This window comes from Gnatocerus cornutus, unplaced genomic scaffold (genome assembly GCF_029298725.1).
Source record: "Gnatocerus cornutus isolate USDA-ARS CGAHR unplaced genomic scaffold, icGnaCorn1.1 ctg00000026.1, whole genome shotgun sequence".
NCBI classification, from domain to species: Eukaryota; Metazoa; Arthropoda; class Insecta; order Coleoptera; family Tenebrionidae; genus Gnatocerus; species Gnatocerus cornutus.
The window spans coordinates 904,525-913,100 of record NW_028275377.1 but is presented as its reverse complement, the minus strand read 5'-3'; positions in this window follow the sequence as shown (position 1 = coordinate 913,100).

The window sequence follows — 8,576 nt, the reverse complement described above, 5'->3', positions numbered from 1 at the left end:
TGGTAAAAAGTCATGATTTTGTAGATTTCGTGCTCTTCTTTGCGAATTCAAGCCAGAAAACAACGAAAATCGGCGAGAAATCGTCGTTTTGCATCGAAATATGCGGTTTTCTGTAAGAATTTTGATGATTTCGTGCAGAATTCTGCTGTTTTCTTGCAATTCAGCCGTTGAATCTTGGTAAAAAGTCATGATTTTGTAGATTCCGTGCTCTTCTTTGCGAATTCAAGATAGAAAACAACGAAAGTCAGCGAGAAATCGTCGTTTTCCATCGAAATATGCGGTTTTCTCTAAGAATTTTGATGATTTCGTGCAGAATACTGCTGTTTTCTTGCATTTCAGCCGTTGAATCTTGGTAAAAAGTGATGATTTTGTAGATTTCGTGCTCTTCTTTGCGAATTCAAGCCAGAAAACAACAAAAATCGGCGAGAAATCGTCGTTTTGCATCGAAATATGCGGTTTTCTCTAAGAATTTTGACGATTTCGTGCAGAATTCTGCTGTTTTCTTGCAATTCAGCCGTTGAATCTTGGTAAAAAGTCATGATTTTGTAGATTTCGTGCTCTTCTTTGCGAATTCAAGATAGAAAACAACGAAAATCAGCGAGAAATCGTCGATTTGCATCGAAATATGCGGTTTTCTCTAAGAGTTTTGATGATTTCGTGCAGAATTCTGCTGTTTTCTTGCAATTCAGCCGTTGAATCTTGGTAAAAAGTGATGATTTTGTAGATTTCGTGCATTTCTTTGCAAATTCATGCCAGAAAACAACGAAAATCGGCGAGAAATCGTCGTTTTGCATCGAAATATGCGGTTTTCTGTAAGAATTTTGATGATTTCGTGCAGAATTTTGCTGTTTTCTTGCAATTCAGCCGTTGAATCTTGGTAAAAAGTCAAAATTTTGTAGATTTCGTGCTCTTCTTTGCGAATTCAAGCCAGAAAACAACGAAAATCGGCGAGAAATCGTCGTTTTGCATCGAAATATGCAGTTTTCTCTAAGAATTTTGATGATTTCGTGCAGAATTCTGCTGTTTTCTTGCAATTCAGCCGTTGAATCTTGGTAAAAAGTCATGATTTTGTAGATTTCGTGCTCTTCTTTGCGAATTCAAGCCAGAAAACAACGAAAATCGGCGAGAAATCGTCGTTTTGCATCTAAATATGCGGTTTTCTGTAACAATTTTGATGATTTCGTGCAGAATTCTGCTGTTTTCTTGCAATTCAGCCGTTGAATCTTGGTAAAAAGTCATGATTTTGTAGATTTCGTGCTCTTCTTTGCGAATTCAAGATAGAAAACAACGAAAATCAGCGAGAAATCGTCGTTTTGCATCGAAATATGCGGTTTTCTCTAAGAATTTTGATGATTTCGTGCAGAATTCTGCTGTTTTCTTGCAATTCAGCCGTTGAATCTTGACAAAAAGTGATGATTTTGTAGATTTCGTGCTCTTCTTTGCGAATTCAAGCCAGAAAACAACGAAAATCGGCGAGAAATCGTCGTTTTGCATCGAAATATGCGGTTTTCTCTAAGAATTTTGACGATTTCGTGCAGAATACTGCTGTTTTCTTGCAATTCAGCTGTTGAATCTTGGTAAAAAGTGATGATTTTGTAGATTTCGTGCTCTTCTTTGCGAATTCAAGCCAGAAAACAACAAAAATCGGCGAGAAATCGTCGTTTTGCATCGAAATATGCGGTTTTCTCTAAGAATTTTGACGATTTCGTGCAGAATTCTGCTGTTTTCTTGCAATTCAGCCGTTGAATCTTGGTAAAAAGTCATGATTTTGTAGATTTCGTGCTCTTCTTTGCGAATTCAAGATAGAAAAAAACGAAAATCAGCGAGAAATCGTCGATTTGCATCGAAATATGCGGTTTTCTCTAAGAGTTTTGATGATTTCGTGCAGAATTCTGCTGTTTTCTTGCAATTCAGCCGTTGAATCTTGGTAAAAAGTGATGATTTTGTAGATTTCGTGCTTTTCTTTGCAAATTCATGCCAGAAAACAACGAAAATCGGCGAGAAATCGTCGTTTTGCATAGAAATATGCGGTTTTCTGTAAGAATTTTGATGATTTCGTGCAGAATTTTGCTGTTTTCTTGCAATTCAGCCGTTGAATCTTGGTAAAAAGTCAAAATTTTGTAGATTTCGTGCTCTTCTTTGCGAATTCAAGCCAGAAAACAACAAAAATCGGCGAGAAATCGTCGTTTTGCATCTAAATATGCGGTTTTCTGTAAGAATTTTGATGATTTCGTGCAGAATTCTGCTGTTTTCTTGCAATTCAGCCGTTGAATCTTGGTAAAAAGTCATGATTTTGTAGATTTCGTGCTCTTCTTTGCAAATTCAAGATAGAAAACAACGAAAATCAGCGAGAAATCGTCGTTTTGCATCGAAATATGCGGTTTTCTCTAAGAATTTTGATGATTTCGTGCAGAATTCTGCTGTTTTCTTGCAATTCAGCCGTTGAATCTTGACAAAAAGTGATGATTTTGTAGATTTCGTGCTCTTCTTTGCGAATTCAAGCCAGAAAACAACGAAAATCGGCGAGAAATCGTCGTTTTGCATCGAAATATGCGGTTTTCTCTAAGAATTTTGACGATTTCGTGCAGAATTCTGCTGTTTTCTTGCAATTCAGCCGTAGAATCTTGGTAAAAAGTGATGATTTTTTAGATTTCGTGCTCTTCTTTGCGAATTCAAGCCAGAAAACAACGAAAATCGGCGAGAAATCGTTGTTTTGCATCGAAATATACGGTTTTCTCTAAGAATTTTGATGATTTCGTGCAGAATTCCGCTGTTTTCTTGCAATTCAGCCGTTGAATCTTGGTAAAAAGTGATGATTTTGTAGATTTCGTGCTCTTCTTTGCGAATTCAAGCCAGAAAACAACGAAAATCGGCGAGAAATCGTCGTTTTGCATCGAAATATACGGTTTTCTCTAAGAATTTTGACGATTTCGTGCAGAATTCTGCTGATTTCTTGCAATTCAGCCGTTGAATCTTGGTAAAAAGTCATGATTTTGTAGATTTCGTGCTCTTCTTTGCAAATTCAAAATAGAAAACAACGAAAATCAGCGAGAAATCGTCGTTTTGCATCGAAATATGCGGTTTTCTCTAAGAATTTTGATGATTTCGTGCAGAATTCTGCTGTTTTCTTGCAATTCAGCCGTTGAATCTTGGTAAAAAGTCATGATTTTGTAGATTTCGTGCTCTTCTTTGCGAATTCATGCCAGAAAACAACAAAAATCAGCGAGAAATCGTCGTTTTGCATCGAAATATGCGGTTTTCTGTAAGAATTTTGATGATTTCGTGCAGAATTCTGCTGTTTTCTTGCAATTCAGCCGTTGAATCTTGGTAAAAAGTCATGATTTTGTAGATTTCGTGCTCTTCTTTGCGAATTCAAGCCAGAAAACAACGAAAATCGGCGAGAAATCGTCGTTTTGCATCGAAATATGCGGTTTTCTCTAAGAATTTTGATGATTTCGTGCAGAATTCTGCTGTTTTCTTGCAATTCAGCCGTTGAATCTTGGTAAAAAGTGATGATTTTGTAGATTTCGTGCTCTTCTTTGCGAATTCAAGCCAGAAAACAACGAAAATCGGCGAGAAATCGTCGTTTTGCATCGAAATATGTGGTTTTCTCTAAGAATTTTGACGATTTCGTGCAGAATTCTGCTGTTTTCTTGCAATTCAGCCGTTGAATCTTGGTAAAAAGTCATGATTTTGTAGATTTCGTGCTCTTCTTTGCGAATTCAAGATAGAAAACAACGAAAATCAGCGAGAAATCGTCGTTTTGCATCGAAATATGCGGTTTTCTCTAACAATTTTGATGATTTTGTGCAGAATTCTGCTGTTTTCTTGCAATTCAGCCGTTGAATCTTGGTAAAAAGTCATGATTTTGTAGATTTCGTGCTCTTCTTTGCGAATTCAAGCCAGAAAACAACGAAAATCGGCGAGAAATCGTCGTTTTGCATCGAAATATGCGGTTTTCTCTAAGAATTTTGATGATTTCGTGCAGAATTCTGCTGTTTTCTTGCAATTCAGCCGTTGAATCTTGGTAAAAAGTCATGATTTTGTAGATTTCGTGCTCTTCTTTGCGAATTCAAGATAGAAAACAACGAAAATCAGCGAGAAATCGTCGATTTGCATCGAAATATGCGGTTTTCTCCAAGAGTTTTGATGATTTCGTGCAGAATTCTGCTGTTTTCTTGCAATTCAGCCGTTGAATCTTGGTAAAAAGTGATGATTTTGTAGATTTCGTGCATTTCTTTGCAAATTCATGCCAGAAAACAACGAAAATCGGCGAGAAATCGTCGTTTTGCATCGAAATATGCGGTTTTCTGTAAGAATTTTGATGATTTCGTGCAGAATTTTGCTGTTTTCTTGCAATTCAGCCGTTGAATCTTGGTAAAAAGTCAAAATTTTGTAGATTTCGTGCTCTTCTTTGCGAATTCAAGCCAGAAAACAACGAAAATCGGCGAGAAATCGTCGTTTTGCATCGAAATATGCAGTTTTCTCTAAGAATTTTGATGATTTCGTGCAGAATTCTGCTGTTTTCTTGCAATTCAGCCGTTGAATCTTGGTAAAAAGTCATGATTTTGTAGATTTCGTGCTCTTCTTTGCGAATTCAAGCCAGAAAACAACGAAAATCGGCGAGAAATCGTCGTTTTGCATCTAAATATGCGGTTTTCTGTAAGAATTTTGATGATTTCGTGCAGAATTCTGCTGTTTTCTTGCAATTCAGCCGTTGAATCTTGGTAAAAATTCATGATTTTGTAGATTTCGTGCTCTTCTTTGCGAATTCAAGATAGAAAACAACGAAAATCAGCGAGAAATCGTCGTTTTGCATCGAAATATGCGGTTTTCTCTAAGAATTTTGATGATTTCGTGCAGAATTCTGCTGTTTTCTTGCAATTCAGCTGTTGAATCTTGACAAAAAGTGATGATTTTGTAGATTTCGTGCTTTTCTTTGCGAATTCAAGCCAGAAAACAACGAAAATCGGCGAGAAATCGTCGTTTTGCATCGAAATATGCGGTTTTCTCTAAGAATTTTGACGATTTCGTGCAGAATACTGCTGTTTTCTTGCAATTCAGCCGTTGAATCTTGGTAAAAAGTGATGATTTTGTAGATTTCGTGCTCTTCTTTGCGAATTCAAGCCAGAAAACAACAAAAATCGGCGAGAAATCGTCGTTTTGCATCGAAATATGCGGTTTTCTCTAAGAATTTTGACGATTTCGTGCAGAATTCTGCTGTTTTCTTGCAATTCAGCCGTTGAATCTTGGTAAAAAGTCATGATTTTGTAGATTTCGTGCTCTTCTTTGCGAATTCAAGATAGAAAACAACGAAAATCAGCGAGAAATCGTCGATTTGCATCGAAATATGCGGTTTTCTCTAAGAGTTTTGATGATTTCGTGCAGAATTCTGCTGTTTTCTTGCAATTCAGCCGTTGAATCTTGGTAAAAAGTGATGATTTTGTAGATTTCGTGCTTTTCTTTGCAAATTCATGCCAGAAAACAACGAAAATCGGCGAGAAATCGTCGTTTTGCATAGAAATATGCGGTTTTCTGTAAGAATTTTGATGATTTCGTGCAGAATTTTGCTGTTTTCTTGCAATTCAGCCGTTGAATCTTGGTAAAAAGTCAAAATTTTGTAGATTTCGTGCTCTTCTTTGCGAATTCAAGCCAGAAAACAACGAAAATCGGCGAGAAATCGTCGTTTTGCATCGAAATATGCAGTTTTCTCTAAGAATTTTGATGATTTCGTGCAGAATTCTGCTGTTTTCTTGCAATTCAGCCGTTGAATCTTGGTAAAAAGTCATGATTTTGTAGATTTCGTGCTCTTCTTTGCGAATTCAAGCCAGAAAACAACGAAAATCGGCGAGAAATCGTCGTTTTGCATCTAAATATGCGGTTTTCTGTAAGAATTTTGATGATTTCGTGCAGAATTCTGCTGTTTTCTTGCAATTCAGCCGTTGAATCTTGGTAAAAAGTCATGATTTTGTAGATTTTGTGCTCTTCTTTGCGAATTCAAGATAGAAAACAACGAAAATCAGCGAGAAATCGTCGTTTTGCATCGAAATATGCGGTTTTCTCTAAGAATTTTGATGATTTCGTGCAGAATTCTGCTGTTTTCTTGCAATTCAGCCGTTGAATCTTGACAAAAAGTGATGATTTTGTAGATTTCGTGCTCTTCTTTGCGAATTCAAGCCAGAAAACAACGAAAATCGGCGAGAAATCGTCGTTTTGCATCGAAATATGCGGTTTTCTCTAAGAATTTTGACGATTTCGTGCAGAATTCTGCTGTTTTCTTGCAATTCAGCCGTAGAATCTTGGTAAAAAGTGATGATTTTTTAGATTTCATGCTCTTCTTTGCGAATTCAAGCCAGAAAACAACGAAAATCGGCGAGAAATCGTTGTTTTGCATCGAAATATACGGTTTTCTCTAAGAATTTTGATGATTTCGTGCAGAATTCCGCTGTTTTCTTGCAATTCAGCCGTTGAATCTTGGTAAAAAGTGATGATTTTGTAGATTTCGTGCTCTTCTTTGCGAATTCAAGCCAGAAAACAACGAAAATCGGCGAGAAATCGTCGTTTTGCATCGAAATATACGGTTTTCTCTAAGAATTTTGACGATTTCGTGCAGAATTCTGCTGTTTTCTTGCAATTCAGCCGTTGAATCTTGGTAAACAGTCATGATTTTGTAGATTTCGTGCTCTTCTTTGCGAATTCAAAATAGAAAACAACGAAAATCAGCGAGAAATCGTCGTTTTGCATCGAAATATGCGGTTTTCTCTAAGAATTTTGATGATTTCGTGCAGAATTCTGCTGTTTTCTTGCAATTCAGCCGTTGAATCTTGGTAAAAAGTGATGATTTTGTAGATTTCGTGCTTTTCTTTGCAAATTCATGCCAGAAAACAACGAAAATCGGCGAGAAATCGTCGTTTTGCATCGAAATATGCGGTTTTCTGTAAGAATTTTGATGATTTCGTGCAGAATTCTGCTGTTTTCTTGCAATTCAGCCGTTGAATCTTGGTAAAAAGTCATGATTTTGTAGATTTCGTGCTCTTCTTTGCAAATTCAAGCCAGAAAACAACGAAAATCGGCGAGAAATCGTCGTTTTGCATCGAAAAATGCGGTTTTCTGTAAGAATTTTGATGATTTCGTGCAGAATTCTGCTGTTTTCTTGCAATTCAGCCGTAGAATCTTGGTAAAAAGTGATGATTTTGTAGATTTCGTGCTCTTCTTTGCGAATTCAAGCCAGAAAACAACGAAAATCGGCGAGAAATCGTTGTTTTGCATCGAAATATGCGGTTTTCTGTAAGAATTTTGATGATTTCGTGCAGAATTCTGCTGTTTTCTTGCAATTCAGCCGTTGAATCTTGGTAAAAAGTCATGATTTTGTAGATTTCGTGCCGATTTCATTTCATTTCTCGCCGATTTTCGTTGTTTTCTATCTTGAATTCGCCAAGAAGAGCACGAAATCTATAAAATCATGACTTTTTACCAAGATTCAACGGCTGAATTGCAAGAAAACAGCAGAATTCTGCACGAAATCATCAAAATTCTTAGAGAAAACCGCATATTTCGATGCAAAACGACGATTTCTCGCTGATTTTCGTTGTTTTCTATCTTGAATTCGCAAAGAAGAGCACGGAATCTACAAAATCATGATTTTTACCAAGATTCAACGGCTGAATTGCAAGAAAACAGCAGAATTCTGCACGAAATCATCAAAATTCTTAGAGAAAACCGCATATTTCGATGCAAAACGACGATTTCTCGCCGATTTTCGTGGTTTTCTGGCTTGAATTCGCAAAAAAGAGCACGAAATCTACAAAATCATGACTTTTTACCAAGATTCAACGGCTGAATTGCAAGAAAACAGCAGAATTCTGCACGAAATCATCAAAATTCTTAGAGAAAACCGCATATTTCGATGCAAAACGACGATTTCTCGCTGATTTTCGTTGTTTTCTATCTTGAATTCGCCAAGAAGAGCACAAAATCTATAAAATCATGACTTTTTACCTAGATTCAACGGCTGAATTGCAAGAAAACAGCAGAATTCTGCACGAAATCATCAAAATTCTTACAGAAAACCGCATATTTCGATGCAAAACGACGATTTCTCGCCGATTTTCGTTGTTTTCTGGCTTGAATTTGCAAAGAAGAGCACGAAATCTACAAAATCATGACTTTTTACCAAGATTCAACGGCTGAATTGCAAGAAAACAGCAGAATTCTGCACGAAATCATCAAAATTCTTACAGAAAACCGCATATTTCGATGCAAAACGACGATTTCTCGCCGATCTTCGTTGTTTTCTGGCATGAATTTGCAAAGAAGAGCACGAAATCTACAAAATCATGACTTTTTACCAAGATTCAACGGCTGAATTGCAAGAAAACAGTAGAATTTTGCACGAAATCATCAAAATTCTTAGAGAAAACCGCATATTTCGATGCAAAACGACGATTTCTCGCTGATTTTCGTTGTTTTCTATCTTGAATTCGCAAAGAAGAGCACGGAATCTACAAAATCATGATTTTTACCAAGATTCAACGGCTGAATTGCAAGAAAACAGCAGAATTCTGCACGAAATCATC